The sequence below is a fragment of the Bubalus bubalis genome, chromosome 12 (genome assembly GCF_019923935.1).
Source record: "Bubalus bubalis isolate 160015118507 breed Murrah chromosome 12, NDDB_SH_1, whole genome shotgun sequence".
In the NCBI taxonomy this organism is placed as follows: Eukaryota; Metazoa; Chordata; class Mammalia; order Artiodactyla; family Bovidae; genus Bubalus; species Bubalus bubalis.
Genome location: NC_059168.1, coordinates 78,840,664 through 78,863,992, shown reverse-complemented (window position 1 = coordinate 78,863,992; position 23,329 = coordinate 78,840,664). Strand labels below are relative to the sequence as shown.

General features: G+C 40.2%; 1 non-coding gene across 1 annotated transcript; it reads right to left on the bottom strand.

Annotated features, from left to right (window-relative positions):
• Positions 1–2,776: 2,776 nt before the first annotated feature.
• TRNAY-GUA lies at positions 2,777–2,848 on the bottom strand. Its single transcript has one exon. It is a non-coding gene; the product is annotated as a tRNA-Tyr (tRNA).
• Positions 2,849–23,329: the final 20,481 nt, after the last annotated feature.

The window sequence follows — 23,329 nt, the reverse complement described above, 5'->3', positions numbered from 1 at the left end:
AATGATTTGCAGCCTGGCTCTGGGAGGAGAGCAACTGTCAAGGGGGCCGGGATTGTTTTTGTTATTACTGCCTCGCTTTCAGCCCGTGTCTGTTTATTGTTATTGTCTTGTCCCCTTACTGATGCTCAATCCATTTCCTCATCACAAGTGTGAAAGGAAGCCTGGCAAAAGTCCCCCTAGCGAAAGTTTCGAATAGATAACGGATACGTCCTGAGATAGCACGACATCTGTTAGGTATTTGGAGACGTTGTCCGTCCTGCCTTGAAGGATACTTAGGCAGTCAGGCTTCTTTCTCCCTGGAAGGCTATAAAACAGTGGCAGGAGAGTGCTAGCGATGCTTGCTTATAAAAGCCAGTGCTGGGACGCGCAGCTTGCAAAGGGAAGCGTGGCGTTTAAATTTAGCACATGTGCTTGAATTCATATCTACACAGAACTCGAATCAAGACAACACAGAGAAGTATTAATAACATGTATAATGCCGAGATTAGTTGTATAGTGGATCCTTTCATCTGCATAACTAATTTTTACACACCTTTGTTGAGAATTTCAGATTCTTCTCTTTTATTGCAAAGGCTTTTTTAAAAATTCATATCAAACGAATTTTAAAAGGAGCTTCAGGGAAATCCTTATTGCTTCTAGAAACAGCTGGTCTGGTGGGGGTTCCAGTGAAATCCCAGAATCTTTTTCTCCTCCCACAATATTAAAGCTTACCGATGAGGAAATCAACACCAGAGAGAAAGGAAGGGAAGTTGGAGAGAAACATAAGAGAAAGGTGAGGGCAAGAGAAGCTGCTGGATAAATGAGATGCAGTCCTGGGAAAAGAGAGAAAGAAGTGAAAAGAAAGCCTAGGAGAGGAAAAGAAGATGAATAAGAAGGAGCAATTAGATTTTTAATGTAGTTATAAAAGAAAAAAAATACAAAGTATAAAATCTTCTTTAACTTCAACAAGGTAAAAGATATCCTGAAGGAAATCTACAACAGTTGCAACCAAGACAAGTCATTTAAAAAAAAAAAAAAATCCCATTTGGAAATTCAGAGGTTATCAAAGTAGAAATTAGCAAACTAGATTCCTGGAACAACATTAAAAAAATCAAAACCAAGCTTAGAACTATGCAGGATGTCTGAGAAAAGACAGATGCAAGAAGAGGAGAAAGAAAAATTAGGAGAAAGACAGAACAAGAGAAGGGGAGGAGAGTGAAAGAAAGCCAGGAACAAAAGTTGGAATATTTGCTTTATGAAGTATTAATAACTTGCAAAGGCTTATTTGTCATTGCTGAATTTAGAAATTTATTATCCTATATTAACAAGAGACCAAAACGTCTAGAGTCATTGGCTCAGAGTGTTTTCAAACTACGCTTTCCACGAGAGGACGGTGACCCAGGTTGACAGGCGGTCTCGTTCGGAAAGGGGAGAGGACAGAACCCCACGTCTGCCAGTTACCAGACTCACTTCCCCGCTCATGGCCAGAGAACTCCTCTGGGGGCTGAGGGAGACTTTGAAGTCCAAAGGAGTTTGGGATGGGGAAACGGGAGGGACTATAGAAAAGAGAATGAGAATTTATTATCAGGACCTTTGGGGGGTTTCAGATAAAAGCCCTAAATTAACTCTTAATACTTATGAAATTCTGTGCTGTCACCCACTTTCTTAACTTTATTGCTCTGGTGTTTGCTGAGCCCTTTCCATATCATGAGGGACTAAACCTTGACCTTTGCAATTTCATGAAAATAATACGGGGCGGGGGTGGGAGGGGTGGGGAGATGTGCTTCCAACTTCAGGATGAGTTGAGGAGGCAGGAAAGAGGGCTCCATCACCTACTCTCCTTACAGAGAGGAGAAAGAGAAGAGAGAATCATTTTGGAATTTTGTGAACCATCCAGATTGCTCACCGTGAAGGAGGTTATCTGCCTTCAGGGATGCCTCCTCCCAAACGTCTGCTGCCTAGCCTTGGAAGCACAGTGAGCTCCTCGGCTCTGTCCACTCCATCCCCCCAGCTGGCACTGTTGGCCATGCCTCCCGATGCCCCACAGAACAGCTCCTCAGTTGACCTCCTCCGCCAGGTCTTACTTTAGCTCTCACTTTCCCAGGAAGACTTCCAGACCACCCAGATGATGACAGATGTCTTCCCAACACCAGGTCCCCAGAGCACCCCTTGCTTACCCTTCTCACAGCACACACCCAGTCTTTCACCACTGCCTGCTCACCTGTCCCTCCCTCACTGGAATATCAACTTCTTAAAGATGGGCACAGTTTGAGACAGTCTCTGCTGTTTCTCCAGTATCCGGTACCGTGTCTGGCACTCAAAATACTTTTTGAATGCATAAATGAATGGGCTTGAAAATCAAATGTTGACTCCAAGAGACATGTTTCTCTCCACTTGAACACGGCACTCAAGGTGCTGTCTGCCGGTGTGGTCCCAACAAGAGTAGGGTTTAAAAGGCAGGTTCCTGGACTCCAAACTCAAACACTCTCCCAGTCATCTCTTTGAGCACTAATGTGTGAGTTGCTCTGGGTTCCAAGAGTAAAATGTAATACCTAAGAAGACTTCCCTGGTGGTCCGGGGACTAAAACTCTGTGCTCCCAATGCAAGGGACTCAGATTTGATCCTGGGTCAGGGAACTGGATCCCATCTGCCACAACCAGGACCCAGTGCAGTCTAGTCGTTTAGTCGTGTCTGACTCTTTGTGACCCCATGGACTATAACCTATCAGGCTCCTCCAACATGGGATTTTCCAGGCAAGAATATTGGAGTGGGTGGCCATTTCCTTCTCCAGGGGATCTTCCCAACCCAAGGATTGAACCTGGGTCTCCTGCATTACAGGCAGATGCTTTACCATCTGAGCCACCAGGGAAGCCCCAAATAAATGACACTTATAAGCTTTTCATTTACTATGGAGCACATAAATGATAGCATTTGTCACGGGGATACAGTGGTAAAAACAACAGAAAAGAAAGTTCTAGCCTTCAAGGAGCTTACCTTCCAGCATGTTGACAAATATTAAACCATTAATCACACAAGTGCAAGGAGAGTGTGCAGTGGGCAAACTTACCAAACAAAGGCAGTTTGATCTGAAGTTTGGAAAAATTATAGAGATCAGTAAGGCAAAGAGCAAAGGTAAGAGGAAATTTGGGGAGAAAAGAGAGGAAGAAGTGAGTTCAAGAGCCCTGGGGCTGGAAGGAGTGTGACATGTTTGTGGAACTGGAAGAATGTCAGTGTGACTGAATTCCAAAGAGGGGGAGGAGAATGGCATGGGGTGAGGCCAGTGAGAACGGCTGACAATTCTATGCTCAGGCCTCCCATCCACACCTTAAAACACCCACAGAATGTTTTTCCTTATGTCTAGTTAAGAAATATATAGATACATAAATATATGGATACATAAATCTCCATCTTTATTTTCAGCAGAAGCATAGTAAACATAATACGCATGCGTGTGCATGCATGCTAAGTCGCTTTGGTCATGTCTGACTCTTTGCGACCCTATGAACCATAGCCTGCCAGGCTCCCCTGTCCACTGGATTCTCCAGGCAAGAATATTGGAGTGGGTTGCCAGGCCCTTCTCCAGGGGATCTTCCCAACCCAGGGATTGAATCCAGGTCTCATTATGTCTCTTGCATTCCTGGCATTTTTTGTTTGTTTGTTTGTTTGTTTGTTTACCACTAGTGCCACCTGGGAAGCCCTAATAAGCATATACTTTTATTTATTTGAGATTGTGTGCTGAGTTTTGTTTGGCTGGTTTTGATTTGCTGTTATTAAAAAAAAAAAAACTGCTATAATGCTCTCTTTATCAACAGTGCTATATCCTTGGATCGTCAGTTGAATTTAAGTGGAGGGTAGCAAATGGCTTGAATAAAAAGATCAGCAGAAACACAGAAATAATCAGTAAGTTGATGATAAAAGGAGAAAGTCACTATGAGATGAATGAATTAGGTTAAGAATTTATCCATAATGTGAGTCTGTACTACAGATCAGTGTTTGCTACTTTCTGAATCATATTTTCCAGCCCTAGTCCAGAGGAAGTTTTCAAATTACAGCTAGTCTCTGTGTCGAGTCCTGGATATAGCCCTGTATTCTACCTGGATAGATGGGGGGGAAATGGAAACAGTGACAGACTTTATTTTCTTGGGCTCCAAAATCACCGTGGACAGTGATTGCAGCCATGAAATTAAAAGATGATTGCTCCTTGGAAAGAAAACTATGACAAACTTAGCATATTAAAAAGCAGACACATCACTTTGCTGACGAAGGTCTGTATAGTCAGAGCTATGGTTTTTCCTGTAGTCATGTCATGTATGGATGTGAGAGTTGGACCATAAAGAAGGCTGCACACTGAGGAATTGATGCTTTCAAAATGAGGTGCTAGAAAAGATCCTTGAGAGTCCCTTGCTCAGCAAGGAGATCAAACCAGTCAGCCCTAAAGGAAATCAACCCTCAATATTCATTGGAAAGACTGATGCTGAAGCTGAAGCTCCAAAACTTTGGTCACATGATACGAAGAGTCATCTCACTGGAAAAGACTCTGATGCTGGGAAAGTCTGAGGGCAGGAGGAGAAGCAGGTGACAAAGAATGAGATGGTTGGATGGCATCACAGACTCGATGGACATGAGTTTGAGCAAACTCTGGGATATGGTGAAGGACAGGGAAGCCTGGTGTACTGTAGTCTATGGGGTCACAAAGAGTTGGGCATGACTGAGCAACTGAACAACAGCAGGAAGAAGCAGTTGATGGAGGTTGAAAATTCCTACTCTGACATCCAGAGAGAGGCTTTAGTTCCCAGATCTGACACTTACTAGCCATATGCCTTGGAGCAACTTTCTTAAGCTTCAGTCTCCTTGTCTATAAAAGAAATAAAAATATTACCTCCCATGCAGGGTTCTAAGGATTGATGGAGACAATTCAGGTCCAGCTTGTAGCACCTGTATATTTGTGGAGCACGTGGTAAATGTTAGCTGTTGTTGTCAACAACAGCTGGTTCTCTTCAGAAGGCCAATGTACAATACTAGCTTTCATACTTAATGCTTCCTAGGTCCAGACCCAGGTCTCAGTGTTTCACCTATATTACCTTATTTAAGCTCCAAAACCTATGAGGTAGGCTCTGTTATTGCATTTTTATAAATAAACAAACTGAGGCTCTTACTAAATGATTCAGTTTATACATGGCAGAGTGAGAGCTGGAACACAGGCAGCCTTATTGTGTTTATGAGCCAGAAATAGCCACAAGGCCAGAACCACATTATGTCAAGGTGAGGAAGGAATACATAGTGGATCTAGTAAACCCCAATCTGTAGATGAGACCACTGAGGCCCAGAGCATTAAAACGATTTGCTTCCAGATCACACAGTTAATTTGAGAAAGTTCATGATCATTAAGAATTTACATGGTGCTTGAACATTTTGGAGTTGTGTCTTACAAGGGAACATTCATTTAGAAGACCAAAGGCATGCAGACTCTTGGACACTAAGCAGCTATTATGCAATCCAGTTTTATGATTAAAATGTTGTTAATCCCAAAGCATATGGATTTGATTTTTCTTTAAATGTTCACAAGTTTAGAAAGGAAGGGAATAGAGAAGAATCCTGCAGAAAGGAGTTTGAGGTGTTGTTTTTTTTTCCCAAATTGAAAAGGATTTCTTTCTTTTTTTTTAAGTGTCCAATATTGAACAACAATTAGGAGATTTGGCTCTGCTCTCCACACTCACTCAGCTTGTTAATGTCTCAGTGAATTGGACTCTCTTGTCTTTACTACCCTTGAGATTGCCATTGTAAGCAATGGATTTCTTTTGTTTGTAAATAAAACACCAGCTACCAAATAAATCTCTCCATTCCAAACTTCGATAAACAGTTCATTTTTCTATCCTGTTTATAATGACACCTGGAAACTCCCTTCAAATTCACTACTCTGTGTGTGTTGGTTGTTCAGTCATGTCCAACTCTTTGCGACCCCACAGACTGTAGTCCCCCAGGCTCCTCTGTCCATGGAATTCTCCAGGTAAGAATACTGGAGTGGGTTGCCATGCCCTTCTCCAGGGGATCTCCTCAATCCAGGAATTGAACCTAGGTCTCCCACATTGCAGGCAGATTCTTTACCATTTGAGTTACCCGGGAAGCCCATCAAATTTGCTACTAGGTGCACTCAAAGGAACCGTCTGGGATGCAGAGTTGAAGTTTTGCCACTAGCATATCAAACAGTGTGTTCAAGTATAAAGAGCAAAAATGAATAAAAGTTAAGAGTTTTAATTCTGGCCTTCTGTCTAACCTGTGTGTGCCCATCAAGTCCTTTTATCCACCTAGAGTTGGCTTCCTGATCTATGAATGTGGCCCTAAAGGATTACCTTCTTCACATCTGAATTTCAGTGAGATTTGAGACAGTGGATGTGAAAGCACCATCCTAACATTTAACATTACAGAGTCTTCCAAAGCATCATTTGCTCTGTTCTTCCCTCAGCCTCCTCCTCCTTTAAGATGCAGTTCAAGTGTCATCTTCCCCTCTCTGAAGCCTTCTCTGAAGCTTCTATCTGTTCACATAACACATCACTTAGTAACGATCTGGTCACAGCTCCGTCACTCCATGAGACCACAAACCTTGTCTCAGCCATCCTTTTCTTTTCCCTTCTTTTCTATCCTCCAAATAGTCACAAAAGGTTTTGGTGTTTGTTTTTTTTTTTTTTTTTGAGCACATCCTCTGCATTTGCAGGTCACAAGAGTTGGAAATTAAAAGATGACAATAAGTCATCCCTAACCTCAAGGAATTCACAGCCAATTAGGAGCAGCAGAAAAGGAAGCCAACTATCACAATAAAGGATGGCAAAGTCAGACCTGCCTGGGTGCTCCAGAGGTTAAGTAGATCCTTGACTGCAAGTATTCTTCTCCTGTGGCTCCTGAAGGCAAGCTGTAACTTACATTCATTCACTTTCGACAGGTTCTCTGATAGATATCAGCATCAAATCTACCCTTCTAGTCCTTTGGAAGGAAGTTTACCATCACCACCCACCATGCACCAGTGATGTGCTCCAGGCATTTCTCTGAAATTCCGGTGACCAAATAACTTTGGCACCGCTGACCACACACCCAGGTGGTGCTACATATATAGACCTCATAACCGCAACTCATGAATCATTCCCTTTGGTTCCATAAAGAGGGAAGCCAAAGTCGCCTCTGGCACCCTCCATGAGTTACAGGTCCAGCGCAGAGGAGCTGCAAGTTGAAGTCTTAGCTACTTCAGGCCATGTTTCTTTGCATATTCATATTGAGAAATAATATCAATTCCTTACATCTGTAGAATGCTTTACATATTATCAGATACCTCCATGTGTTCAGTCGCTCAGTCGTGTCCAACTATTTTGCAACTCCATGGACTGTAGTCCTCTGTCCATGGGATTTTTCAGGCAAGAATACTGGAGTGGGTTGCCATTTCCTACTGCAGGGGATCTTCCCAACCCAGGGACTGAACCTGCATCTCGTGAGTCTCCTGCATTGGCGGGCAGATTCTTTACCACTGGGCCACCTGGGAAGCCTAAATACCTCCATACCTATTTTTTAAAACCTCCAACTGAATTTTATTTCTATTTCTTAATTAGCTAGCTAATTTGGCTGCTTCAGGGTTTTAGCTATAGCAAGAGGTCTCTTCATTGCTGTGTGAGGGCTTACATGCCCCATGGTCTGTGGGTTCCCCAACCATAGATCAAACCCACCTCCCCTGCATTGGAAGGCAGATTCTTGGCCACTGGACCACCAACAAAGTCCCCTTCCATACCATATTTAACCCTAGCAAATACTCATTGCAATGGATAAACAAGGATTATTTTCTATGTTTTATAGGCAAGAAAGCTGAAACTCAGACTGAAACCCAAGTTTGCTGACCCATAATTGACTGTTCTGCCAATTACACCACAGCACAAGACATGTGCAGAGGCTAAAAGAAGAGGAAAACTCCAGCACTTACGTTGCCCCTACTTTCCACGAGTCAGTTGAGCTTGAGTCGGCAAGCATTACATTAGACTGGGTCACCACCAAGACACCATGCTGGGGGCCAGAAGAAGGTGAGAGCAAGATCATCCAATTTCCCAGAAACACTTGTCTCATAAGAGATAAGCAGGCAATGAGCTACAAGGAAGGGCAAAATGAAGTAAGAGCTGTAAAAACATCTGAATGTTTGTGTGTATGTGTCTGTTTGTATAAATAAATGGATGTAAGTATAATGTACAGGCAGAAGTCAAGGGCTTGGGGAGCACAAAGCAGTGGGAGATTATGTTCCTCCAGCAGAGTGTGAGATGTTTTCAGGGGGCAAGGGCTCTAACGCTGACAGTTCGTTGCTACCACTTGGCTTGCCATCAAGGAGCTAGTCAGCTAAGACACAGTTCATGCACTCGGGTGTATGCAGTAAGCTGCAACAGCAATTACCAAGACAAGACCAGAGAGCTGAGCATCCGTTTAGCTCTTAGGAGCTTGCTGCTGCTGCTAAGTAGCTTCATTCGTGTCCGACTCTGTGCGACCCCATAGATGGTAGCCCACCAGGCTCCGCCATCTCTGGGATTCTCCAGACAAGAACACTGGAGTGGGTTGCCATTTCCCTCTCCAATGCACGAAAGTGAAAAGTGAAAGTGAAGTCGCTCAGTCGTGTCCAACTCTTCACGACCCCATGGACTGAAGCCCACCAGGCTCCCCTGTCCATGGGATTTTCCAGGCAAGAGTACTGGAGTGGGGTGCCATCAGGAGAACAAGAGGCTTCCACTCTGTTTATCAACAGAAATTACTTCAACGAAAGGAGAAATTACAGAGGTCCTTTATTGATGTGGCTGACTTCATAAGCTTCATTAGAAAAGCTGAAGATCAGATTCAACTTCATTAAATAAGAATGTCTTAGTGTCCTTGAATTTCCTCTTATAGACATTTTAGAGTCACTGATTCATTCATTTCCCAAATATTTACCGATTGCTCAATATGTGTCAGTCACAGGGTTACACGCTAAGGATCCAGTAACTAACAAAAAAGACACAATCAGGTGCCTTCGTGAAGCTGACAGTCTGGAACATAAAGATGTGACCTAAACAACTTCCTTCATATAAACACCAAATCACAAATTATAATTGAGTCTGTAAAGGAGGGTATGTGGTGTCATAAAGGAGTAAAACGAATATTTAAAACTAGTCATGGATTCAGGGTGACACGATGTTGTGACCTGCGTGCTGAATTGAATTAAATTAAATCAGGCAAAGGGAAGGGAAGGATATGGGAAGACACTGGGGGCAGAGGAAATAGCATACAAAAAGCCTGTGGTGAATGAGTATTAAAGAAATGGAAAAAAGACCTGGAAGGAGCAAAAAGAGCAAGTATAAGGGAGCATATGAGAGAAAAGGCAGACAGATTTATGGAGATCAAGGTGATGGGTTTTAAGAGGATGGACAGAGTGGCAAGATTAGACCTAGTCTTGTCCCCAGATCAGACCCCACAGTGGATAAAACATGGGAAACAGATCAGAAGGAGGCAGGTATGGATAAGGGGGGTCCAGTTTGAGGTTCATTGCATAATCTAGCTAAGAGTTAATTGGAAATTAGACTACAGTGGTGGAGGGAGAGAGCAAAACAGGTGGATGAATTCGAGAGACCTTGAGGGCATATACTCAACAGAGCCTTGGAATGCATCTGGGGAGTGAGGTGAGGGTGCCACCAAGGATGGTTTTTATTACAGTCACTCACTCACGATAAACACAGTGAGCTTTTGATGAGTTTCCATCAAAAGTTCACTATATATAGGTCACTTGATACAGATCACTAGCTATAACTCTTATTTCATTCACTCAAAAAAGCAAAATTAACTAGATGGATGTTGAAGGCGATCCCCAAGACAGAGAACACTGAAGGAAGACCAGGTCAATCTGAAGCTCGTTGAATTTGAGACGCATTTGAGGTCTCCAAGTGGAGACATAAAGTGGATGAGCAGATATATGATCTGGAGCCCAGGGGAGAGATCTGGCTGCAATGGCAACTAAGCTTTTGAATAGAAAGCCTTGGAAGAACCAAAAGAAAGACAGCATCCATTTATTTGATATGCATTGTGCCAAGCCAAATAATGTGTGAAGAAGGCATAAAAACTGGGTGGCATTCTGTCAATTATATTAAAGCACTGGTTTCTAATCACTCTTTGGAAGAAATGTGTATCACTACTGAAGCATTTATTACACACTATGGTTATTTTCATGCCTGCCATATGTAATACAGAAAATGTTGGAGGAAGAATAACAGAACAAAAACCTCCTAGTAAATGTTATACTGAGAAGGAAATGGCAACCCACTCCAGTGTTCTTGCCTGGAGAATCCCAGGGATGGGAAGCCTGGCGGGCTGCCGTCTATGGGGTCGCACAGAGTCGGACACGACTGAAGCGACTTAGCAGTAGCAGCAGCAAATGTTATACTTTAAAAAATTTATGTATTTAGCTATTTCACTCCACATAATTATTTTCTGCTTCATATATGTTTTTGTATGTTTCAGTGGTTCATTAGTACTGCTAAACAGTGTTCCATTATATAGATACATTACAGTTTTGTTTACTCATTTCTCCTATTGATGGATATTTGGTATGTTTCCAGTTTTCAGATATTTTTATTATTCAATTCTATTTCCTTTGTTAGTTCATTAGCTATAATGTTTTAAAATTTTTCATTTGTTGTTTTAGGGTTTAAAGCATGCATACCGTCTTATCACAGTCTATCTTCAAGAGACATTATTCCACTTGGCATACAGTAGAAGAACCTTACAACAGAGCTACTCATTTCCTTCTTCCTGGTGTTTGTGCTATTGTCATGCATTTTATTTTTACACATATCATAAATACCACATTAAATTCGTATTATTTTTAATAGCATTTAAAGATATTTAAATCACAGGAAAATTTTAGTTATTATTTTATAGGCTTTTCATTCTTTTGTGCAGTCTCCTGTCTAGTATCATTTTCCTTTGTTGCTGTTTAATCCCTAAGTCTTGTCCACTTCGTTGCAACCCAATGGACTCGTAGCCCACCAGGCTCCTCTGTCCATGGGATTTCTCAGGCAAGAATACTGGAGTGGGTTGCCATTTCCTTCTTCAGAGGATCTTCCTGACCTAGGAATCAAACTCACATCTCCTGCATTGGTATGCAGATTCTTTACCACTGAGCCACCAGAGAAGCCCTTAGGTTTGAATTATTTCATTCAACATTTAGTTTAAATTATTACATTCAACATTTCTTGCAGTGCAAATCTTCTGATAATTGTTTTGGCTTTGTATATTTGAAACAAGGTTTTTTTCCCCTTTTTAAAAATTTATTTTTAAGTGGAGAATAATTGCTTTACAATGTTGTGTTGCTTTCTGCCCTGCAACAATGTGAATCAGCCATAAGTAAACGTATGTCCCCTCCCTCTTGCACCTCCATCTTTTTATTTTTAAAGATATTTTTACTGGATATAAAATTCCAGGTGAACAGGTTTTTTTTTTTTCTTTATTGTTTTCAATATGTTGTTCCCCTGACTTCTTGCTTGTATAGTTTCTATACAATCTGCTGAGAAGTCTGCTATCATTTTTGTGTTTGTCCTTATGTATCTTGTTTTGTCTGGATGACTTCAAAATTCTTTATCATTCCTTTTGAAATACTATTATAGCTTGCTTTTCTATAATTTTCTTTATGTTTCTCATGCTTGGAGTTTTGGGGTTTTCTTGGATCTATAGCTTTAGCGTTTGCACCACATTTGGGAATTATTTAGCCATTCATACATATGTGTGCTCCCTTCTATTTCAGAGCTCCTATTGCACTTATTACATTAAGTTGCTTGAAGTTGTCTCACAACTCATTGATAATCCATATTTTGCTTGTTTCCTGTGTGTTTGATTTTAGATCATTTCTACTACTGTCTTTCAGTTTTTTAATCTATTTTTTTGCAGTGTCTAATCTGACATTAAACAAATACAATATATTTTTATCACAAACATTGCAGTTTTAACTTCTAAAAGTCTTTGCATGTCCCAGGAATGTGCCTAATTGATCCTCCAGCTTTTTAAAAATTTTTTAGAAAACTTTTGGCTGCACTGGATCTTCATTGCAGTGTGTGGGCTCTTCACTGTGGCACATGGGCTTTCTCTATTTACAGAGCAAAGGCTTTTATATTGGCAGGTGGATTCTTTTCCCACTGAGCCACCTGGAAAATGGAGAAGGCAATGGCACCCCACTCCAGTACGCTTGCCTGGAAAATCTCATGGACAGAGGAGTCTGGTAGGCTGAAGTCCATGGGGTCACTAAGAGTCGAACACAACTGAGCGACTTCACTTTCACTTTTCACTTTTCACTTTCCTGCATTGGAGAAGGAAATGGCAACCCACTCCAGTGTTCTTGCCTGGAAATCCCAGGGACAGCGGAGCCTGGTGGGCTGCCGTCCATGGGGTCGCACAGAGTCGGACATGACTGAAGCGACTTAGCAGCGGCAGCAGTGGCAGCACCTGGGAAGCACTGCCTCTAAGTTAAGGCTAATTAAGCCCCACAACTGAGGCAAGACTCTTCTGAGAATTTTTGAATTGTGAATGATGAGGTTTTCCAGTCTGGCTGATAAGAACAGGCTCATTACTCTGCTTAATATTTCAGCAGGACTCTGCAAATCAATTTGTTTTCTATCCATGCAATTCTTCTTTCCTTGGTACTCTGCTCTGTGACTCTAGCGCACACATCTCACCTCTGCCTCTTCAACTCAGAGAGACCAACAAACTCTGCCTGGTCCCCCCTCCCTTCACTGTGGCTAATGATAAGCGTCCATTCATTGGTTTCTCATATCTAAGAGATCACTGCCTTTCCCCACCTGAGACCTAATCTCCTGAAAATTGTTGTTTCCTTTATCTTGTCTGTTTTTTACATCTAAAAAAAAATATTTGGTTGTTTCAAGTGGAATGACAAACCCACTCCTTGTTTTGCCACCTTAGAAACAGAGGACTTTTAGTAGACTTTTAAGTCTGCCTTTGTTTTTGATCAATTCATTACTGAAAATCCTAGCTTACACAAGTATGTGATTGCGAATGCTAATTATAAATATATACTTTTTCTATTTAGCAATAGAAATTCTCAAGTAATCATAGCCAAAAATAATAGCAAATTCTATGTTCTAGTCTCTGGTATAAATGAAGAATTGAAATACAATAAAACTTTTTGGTTGACCAAGTTTAAATAAATTATTAATTCAAAATCTGCAAAGAAAACATATTTCTTTAATGTTTTAAATTTCTCTTCTGGAGAGTAATGATTAGAAGTTTGAGACATGAAAGTGAAAAGTAACAACACCTCTAAATTTTATTTTATTCAAATTGGCTTCATTAATAGCATTCTTTTCAATATGTTACAGCAATGTTGGGAAAACATAGCAACTAGGGTGACTAATTTTGGATTTTGCTTGCCATAACAACATCTTCTGGAACATCTCTGATATATTTGACATGTTGAAATATAGCATTGGTTTTCCAGGCAGTTTTAAATTAAATTTGTTAAGAATGCTAAAAATATCAGTTAAGTAGCCAAACTTGTTACCCATATGACATCTGTAGAAATATTTTCCAAGAGAGATTCTTTCATAACTGAAAATATGAATCTCATTTGTGAACTTCTCTGCTCTGCTTAGTATTTTCTCTTCCAAAATCTAGGAATTTCAGAATGATAACAGTAAATGTCAATGGTTAACCACAATCCCTGGACAAAATACTTTCAAAACCAGTTACCTAGTAAATTCTTTTAAAAAATTAAAAATAATTTTAAATATTTTAAATATATTCATAACCATTAGCAGAAGTTTTTGATATTCCCAAGATTTATGATGTATTTTTAAATGTTTTGAAATGAAGCCATTATCAATAGACTAATAATTTTATTAACTCCTATATGCTTTCCAATATATATTGCCTTATCACCTACAATTATTTTTTAAAGCTTTTTCAGGTTAATTTATATCGACTAATAACTTTTCTTCCTGAGTCTAGGAAGAAATTTAAAACTATGTTAAATTATAATCTCAGTAAAATTAATACAACTGAACAAGTCCTCTGTAAAATTGTCTTACCACAATTACCTGTCATAAATTATAAGTGTTAAAAATATCAGGACTTCATCAGACTGGATTGCAGAATCCAAAATTGAATATAATGATGTAATAAACATTGCTATGGAATATTCTTCAACAATACACATCATCAATAAACAACAGAAAAAAATCTTTTTTCTAGCAATTATGTGAGCTAGACTTTTTTCTTTTTACCACACTACATATTAATACTATAAACTATTAAAATCTGATAATAACAAAAGCTTACTCAATGATTACAAAACTTTGTAAAAAATGTCACAATAACTTTTTTTTCCCAGTGAAAATATTTGAGAATTTTTATCAACAAATTTGGCATACTGTATTGCCAAGTAGATTTTCATCTCTTAATTTTGAAGGTTTGAAATTTCATAATAAAAATACACTGGAACCTGGGCCCTGGGCTGGATAGGGTGGGAGGTGGGAGTGAGGTTCAAGAAGGAGAGGACATATGTACACCTATGGGTGATTCATGTTGATGTATGGCAGAAACCAACACAATATTGTAAAGCAATTGCTCTTCAATTAAAAAATAAATTTAAAAAATACACTGGATTCTGTTATTCTCATTGTATTTTTAGCATTTGATAAAGCTGTATTTTCAATAAACTTTACTATAAGCTATTATTTTAGAATAGGGTGAATGATTTTTCTCAGTATCATCAGTTTACATCCAGGAGTTGAAACTGAGCATGCAAATTAATTTTTTCTTCTAATGAAAAACCAATATGATTTATTGAGCAATCTACACTAGTTAGAAGTAAATACCACAATTGTTATAAACACAAAAACTGTCATATTTTAAACTTCCTTTCTGAAAAATGCACTGAACATTCATAACTGAAATTTGGTAGAAAGTCCCGCACTCTTGCTAAGAGCAGAGAAAAAATTTCTCACTTTACTTCAAAACTATGGACTATGGTAATAAAAAAATCAATACACTTGGGAGCCCCTATTAGACTGATAATCAAACTGGCTGCCTTATTTTATAAAATCAAATGAGAAAAGTAAGCAATAAATTATAAACACATTTCCACCCAATATGTATATATGTCATGTCTCCTTCAAAGGTATCTCCCACAAGGCTCACAGCGGCTGACCTAACATTACTTACTACGTGTGCAGTTCCTAAATAGAATCCTTGCATTGCATTACTAATTTCTATCCTATTCTTTTCTGTTGTACATTTCCCTCTAAGCACAGCCATAGCTGCATCACATAAATTTTTATATACTGTTTGCATTTTCTTTTTTTTAATTTATTTATTTATTTTAATTGGAGGCTAATTACTTTACAACACTGTTGTGGTTTTTGCCATACACTGACATGAATCAGCCATGGGCGTACATGTGTCCCCCATCCTGAATCCCTGTCCCTCCCCATTCCATCCCTCAGCGTCATCATAGTGCATGGGCCCTAAAAATATTTTCTAATTGCCCTTGTGATTTCTTGACACACTGATTGCTTAGAAGTCTGTTATTAAATTTTAGAATATTTGAGTATTTTACAATACTCTCTCCAATAACTTTCTGTTCTTGATTCTAGCTTAAATCCATTCTTACCAAAAGAACATACTCTGAATAATTCCAATTCTTTGAAATTTGTTAAGCTTTGTTTTATGGCTCAGAAGGTAGTGCATCTTAGTGAACATGTGCACTTGAAAAAAATGTGCATTCTGTTACTGGTGGGTGAAGTGTTCTAAGCATCACTCTGCTAGTACACATCTTCCATAGCCTCACTAATGTTTTGTCTACTTGTTCTATCAGTTACTGCATTAGAGTGTTAAGTTCTCAACCTGTAATTGTGGACTTGTTTATTTCTCCATTGAGTTGCAAGTTTTTGTTTTATGTACTTAAAAATTCTGTTTAGAAGAACAATATAGATAGGATCAATATTTGCATGCAGAAATAAGCATGTCTCTTCTTCCATTGGGCTGTTTGAGTTGATTCAGCCTCATTGATTTGGGTTATTTTATTGCTATAGTCAGGTTACCCAGGTGGCACTGTGGTAAGGAACTTGCCTGCCAATGCAAGAGACATAAGAGACCAGGGTTTGGTTCCTGGGTGGGGAAGATACCCTGGAGGAGGAAATGGCAACCCACTCCAGTATTCTTGCCTGGAGAATCCCATGGACAGAGTAGCCTAGCAGACTACAGTCTATAGAGTGGCACAGAGTCAGAGGCAACTGAAGTATGCACAGAGGCACACAACCTTTGGTGCAGCACAGACTCAAATTCCTCCCGCAATGGGCTGCTGTTACGTTGTGTTTAGTGTGGGGTGTGGAGTGTTGAGGAGTTTTCCTCAATGGTCTTACTCCACTCAGCTTTCAGCAGATGCTTCAGCTCTGTGCCACAGATCCATCTGTCTTCATGCTCCTGACCAACTGCAACAGTAGACAGCTACTGCTCATTATTTGGGGCTAGACTCATAGTGGGGGTTCTTGGTTCTCCTGATCCAGATTTGGTCTTAGACAAGTACTGTGCACCAGGGCCATGGGGACTGAGCATTTTGGGTGCTCCTTTCCTTATCACCATGGTAGCAACTCTGCCTTATGTTGATGTGGTGGAGGTAGGAGACGGGGCATTGGTGGTAGAATCCCTTGTTCCCCTCTCAGTGATAAAAAAAAACGTCTGCTTTGTATCAGTGCAGAATCCTAGATCCAAAACAGTTTCAAGCCCTTTGTCCTGATCTTGAAACCTTTTCCTAGGTATGAGGGAGAGCTAAGAAAGTTAATAGTGCTTTATTTCTGTGCATCAGCGGGAGCTGATCTCTACCAATGAGCACTCAACCCTCACTCCTGCCCAGTCCCCAGTCTTTCTTTTGAGAACCCACTGGATATTAGTATAAAAGAGTTTGTACATGAGTGTAAATTCTCTTGTATCTGGGATTCCCACTTATTCTAAACTATCATATGAATCCATGCTCAGCCTTTTAGAATTCATCAAAATGTCAGTGATCTTCTCCCCTTTTATGGCAGCCACTTCTTCCCATGCTATGACAAAGGTGGAAGAGTTCATGTGTTTCTTCTCCTTGGAGAGACCCATACTTCTGAAATTCTATTTAACTGGTTGCTTTGTTACCTAAACTCTATTATTAATTTTAAAAAATTATTTAGTTTTGGTTTGATTATTTAGTCTTAGCCCATTAATAGAGTAGAAGCAAAGTTATCTTGCAGCTTTCTATATCCTAAACAGGAGCAGAATTCTAATCTACTCAATACTATTCTATTCTCTTCTATTTCAATGATATCTCAACAATGCTGGAAAATACATTATACACATTCTATTTTATTACACTCAATTAAAAGGTATGCAGGTCAGGAAGCAACAGTTAGAACTGGACATGGAACAACAGACTGGTTCCAAATAGGAAAAGGAGTACGTCAAGGCTGTACATTGTCACCCTGCTTATTTAACTTATATGCAGAGTACATCATGAGAAACGCTGGGCTGGAAGAAACACAAGCTGGAATCAAGATTGCCAGGAGAAATATCAATAACCTCAGATATGCAGATGACACCACCCTTATGGCAGAAAGTGAAGAGGAACTAAAAAGCCTCTTGATGAAAGTGAAAGAGGAGAGTGAAAGAGTTGGCTTAAAGCTCAACATTTAGAAAATGAAGATCATGGCATCTGGTCCCATCACTTCATGGGAAATAGATGGGGAAACAGTGGAAACAGTGTCAGACTTTATTTTGGGGGGCTCCAAAATCACTGCAGATGGTGACTGCAGCCATGAAATTAAAAGACGCCATCCTTGGAAGGAAAGTTATGACCAACCTAGATTGCATATTGAAAAGCAGAGACATTACTTTTCCAACAAAGGTCCGTCTAGTCAAGGCTATGGTTTTTCCTGTGGTCATGTATGGATGTGAGAGTTGGACTGTGAAGAAAGCTGAGTGCCGAAGAACTGATGCTTTTGAACTGTGGTGTTGGAGAAGACTCTTGAGAATCCCTTGGACTGCAAGGAGATCCAGTCCATTCTGAAGTAGATCAGCCCTGGGATTTCTTTGGAAGGAATGATGCTAAAGCTGAAACTCCAGTACTTTGGCCACCTCATGCGAAGAGTTGACTCATTGGCGAAGACTCTGATGCTGGGAGGATTTGGGGGCAGGAGGAGAAGGGGACGACAGAGGATGAGATGGCTGGATGGCATCACTGACTCAATGGCCGTGAGTCTGAGTGAACTCCGGGAGTTGGTGATGGACAGGGAGGCCTGGTGTGCTGCGATTCATGGGGTCGCAAAGAGTTGGACACGACTGAGCGACTGAACTGAACTGAGCTGAACTGAAAAACAACTACAGAAAGTGACCACCAAATTTAAAATTTCACAATTCATGAATTAGTCCTGACCTGAAAAAAATGGATATAATGGATTCTTAGAATCAAGGTCAAAAATTTCCTCCACACAAAGCATTTATTTCAATAACATTATCTACATATTATTCATCTCAATACCAGCAACTCTTCTGTAGTTCTGAAAACAAAGTATATACTCAATTATACAAAGGAATAGACTGCATAAGAAAAGCTATAGCTGGATCAAAGTAAGATTTGTAGCACTATCTAAATCTGTAAGGGCTAATTTACCATTAGAGTTGCTGAATGTAAACCAGGTAACATTCACTCTTATTAAAAAAAAAAAAAAAAAAAACAGATTCTGGGGCTTCCCTGGCAGTCCAGTGGTTAAGATGCCACACTTTCAATGCAGGGAGTGTGGGTTCAAACCTTAGCCAGAGAACTAAGATCCCATATGCCATGCAAAGAAAAAAGAAATGAAAATCAGATTCCAATGTCAAAGGACAAACTTACCACCGATGAGGACTACACACAGAAGTTCCAAAAGTGTTTTGAGAAATACATGCTAAATGAATATTTCCCCAATGTTTCCATTTTGATTGGGATGACACTCTATAGAGATTGTTTTAAGGAACAATGTCTTTATTTCACAACCAGGTCTTATAACATAACACAGGAATTTTGGCTAAAGACTAAACTTACAAGGTCAGTGTAACCACAAAACTAAGAAGAAAGCAACTGGACACATGGTCAAGAGTTAGGATAAAAGTTATGGTGGGGTCTGCAGATTTGGAAATCACATGCACACACAGCCAATTAGTGTAGCTAAGAAAATGGCTACTTAGGGAAGCAAGCTGAGAAGGCAATGGCACCCCACTCCAGTACTCTTGCCTGGAAAATCCAAGGAGAGGAGCCTGGTAGGCTGCAGTCCATGGGGTCGCTAAGAGTCGGACACGACGGAGCAACTTCACTTTCACTTTTTACTTTCATGCACTGGAGAAGGAAATGGCAACCCACTCCAGTGTTCTTGCCTGGAGAATCCCAGGGACAGAGGAGCCTAATGGGCTGCCGTCTCTGGGGTCACACAGAGTCAGACACGACTGAAGTGACTTAGAAGAAGAAGAAGGGAAGAAAGCAGAGGATCCAGTGAAAAGCTTACAGGGAGAGCACAAGCTACTCTGTTTGAGTATGGAATTAAAACGAACAAAGAAGGGGAGGAAAATTGAGACAAAATGGGGAGAAAAGGAAATATATGAGATCTGAGGGAAATGTTCAGATAAACTTGTTTGAATTCTTGTAAAGTGCTCATAATTTTATATATTATCTGTAGCCTTCTATTTTAAACATTTTCTGGCTCTACAAAAGTCACAGACCATGGAGTGGGGCTGACAAATATACCAGGTATCAAGGGTTATGTAAACAATCTTTGGTGCCTAATTTACTGTCATGAACATTGTGGGATGCGGGAATCATGATGGCGGCTGGGTGTGGGTATTCTCACTGTCAGCAGGGAAGATTCATTGCCTCCTTCTGATACTGGGACCCCAAGAGCATTTACTAAGACAGATGACTTGGTGACAGATACTCCAGGCTGAAAGTTAATATTTAGCCTGGGAAGATGAAACTTGAGAACATCAGAATGGTGCCCCTTGGTCCCTGGGCCAGTTCCTTGGTCCCTGCTGTCCAGAAGACTGTCTGCAATGATGAAGCCAAGAATAAGTCCTAGAGGCCTGGAGTATCACATTCAACATCAGCCTTGGAGATCAGGAAAGTGACCAGTCATCCCGGCCTCCCTGAATAATTTTGTTTTAGCTAGGCAGTGTATTGAAAGCAGAGACATCACTTTCAATAAAGGTCCGTATAGTCAAAGCTATGGTTTTTTTAGTAGTCATGTACAGATGTGAGAGGTGGACATAAAGAAGGTTGAGCACCGAAGAATTGGTGCTTTTGAATTGTGGTGCAGTAGAAGACTCTTGAGAGTCCCTTGGACAGCAAGAAGATCAAACCAGTCAATCCTAAAGGAAATCAACCCTGAATATTTACTGAAAGGACTGTTGCTGAAGCTGAAGCTCCAATACTTTGGCCACCCCATGTGGCAGAGCTGACTCATTGGAAAAGACTGTGATGCTGAGAAAGACTGAAGGCAGGAGGAGATAAGGGCAACAGAGGATGAGATGTTTGTATGGTGTCACTGATTCAATGGACATGAGTTTGAGCAAACTCTGGAAGATAGTGAAGGACAGGGAAGACTGGCATGCTGCAGTCCATGGAGTACAATTGAGCAACAACCTGTCACCCATGAAGGGATCAAATCTCTTGGCAGTCTACTTATATTTTTGCCAGTGCCACCTCTTAGGTTAATGGGTTCCAGAAGTGTATTCACTCCCCTCTGTCAAAATTATGGTGGTGGTTTAATCACTAAGTCATGTCCAACTCTTGCAATCCCAAGGACTGTAGCCTGCCAGGCTCCTCTGTCATGGATTCTTCAGGTAAGAATACTGGAATGGGTTGCCATTTCCTTCTCCAGTATATTTTCCCAACCCAGAGATCAAACCCAAGTCTCCCACATTGCAGGTGGATTCTTTACCATCTGACCCAGCAGGGAAGCCCAAGAATATTAGAGTCGGTAGCCTATCCCTTCTCCAGAGTATCTTCCCAACCCAGGAATCAAATCGGGGTCTCCTGCATTGCAGGCAGATTCTTTACCAGCTAAGATAGCAGGGAAGACTATGGAAATTATAATTCCCTTTTATTTACTCTAAATCTACCACTTTTGAATATCTAGCATTTGTGTTTATTGAACAAATCTCAGTTTATCCTCTCGATCCCATCATGACTTGATAAGCTTTGTTTTTATCCAAACACAGCCTTATCTTTCCAAATGAAAGATCTTTTTGTTGAAGATTGAATCTTTACAGCTATCTCTTCCCCCACCACTTCCTCAATCTGTTAAACTGTGTGGATAAAAAAAAAAAAAAAAAAAAAAAAAACAGGGGTGGGGGGGATCCTAATGACATAAGCTAATATTCTTTTGACAGCCATAGCTACCCTACCCTACCCTTTTCTATTTCTCCATGGAATTGAATGGAGCAACAATTTTTTGCTCAGCTTCAGTACAGAAGGTATCTGATTACAAGAATGACTTTCTCTTAAACTGAGAAAGCTAAACTGTTACTCTCTTATCAAATTAAGTCATCCTTTAATCTCTGATAATGAGATTCAGATTGAACAAATGCCTTCAGTGTGATCTAGTCCTTTGAGAAAACAGTATTACCTCTGGATATTTAGGTAACAGAACCAGCAGATGCACTGGGTATTATCTTTCAGAGCAGTCCCTCTGAAGGACCTTTCCTTAGCACAGAACACATCTGAAATCACACTTTTGGAAATTCCTTTAGAGCCACTGTGTCAATTCAACTAGCAGGAAATCCCATTGCTTCATCACTGTACTTTATTTTTGACTAAGATGTAAAATAGCACTTAGGTTTCAGAGTTCATTTTTCATCCAGTTTCCAAATGAATTGGCCAGTTCTTTTTTTGTTGTTTAATCCACCTTCAAAGTAGGTCACCACTGAGGACTAACCCTTCTTAGCAAGCCTTCCATAGACATGTCCATCAGCAACCATCCCTGGGAACCTCGAGTAAACAGTCTCTGTGCTGCCAGGAATGTAGGTACCCATAAGATAGATCCCAGCTCTTAAAGAGCTTGCAGTCCAAGTAGAAGCAAAACACAGGTACAGTATGAAAAATGCTGGATGAGTAAGATATGAGAGTTGAGATGAGTCTGGGCTAAAGTTGTCTGAGAAATGGTAGCAAGAGGAACGGGGCTCATGCTTAGCCCAGAAGGACTGGTAGAGCTGGATGTGTGTGCATGTTCTTCACAGGGCCAAGTATTCACATAAATTGCAGAGACCACTTCAGCTAAAAGAAAATCAAGTAGGAGACAAGTTCCACTACTGAACTGCCATTGCTTTTGAAATGTCATTTTACCTCTTGAATTCTCCTTTTAATCATAGTACCCAACCTTCTGCTTCAAAATGGTCGCCTAAACACCTGGACTTCCTTCCTTCTTTGCTCTAACCCAATGAGATGACTTGAAACACTGGCATGCACACTGCTATTTGGCACCTGGAGTAGTCTTTTAATACTCCCTTTTCCTTTATGACAAAATTACTTTCAGTAACAGTCACTGTTTCCTTGGATTGGACCATAGCTTAAAACAAAGAATTAATTTATAAACACGAAACTTCCATTTCAAAATACTATTGTAATTTAATAAAAGATTTCATGCACAAACTACAATTTGCACTTACAATAAAAGATGTTATGCCTCACAGTTTGCTCTGTATATTGTTGTTTTAAGTTGAAACACAAAACTCGGAATGGTCACACAGAATGAGACAATGGAAGTCACTCAAGTTCTGTTTCTTTATCTTCACAATACTGCCCTGTCGATGGTTATTTCCAGTCTACTGGTTATATGCAGGAATATGTAGCACCACAGGAATTGGAAACACAAGTGACGCCAAAATCAAGCTTGAATGATTCCAAAACTTTATAAATTTACTCTTGAAACAAACATGTGTGGCTGAGTCCATTTGTGTTGGAACCAACTGTATAACTGGGAGGTTTCCAAATTAACTTCTCTGTAGAATCCAATGTTTGTTAGACAATAGTAGTAAAAATGTGCTTATTTGAAACATACATATATTTTATTAAAACTCTACAGTAACCAATGAAATTGTTTAGAACTTTTTTTTTTTAAGATACTTTTTTAGGGGGTAGGGAGAACATTTTATCACTGATCTTGGTGATAATAAAAACCAGACTTTCTTTGGGTTGGTCTTTATTATTGTTTGTAAATTCTCTACGGCAATGTACCACTATTGCCTACCCCCTGAATGGAGCTCTCCAGCCTCCTCGTCTTTAGTGTGCCACTGCAGTAAAATA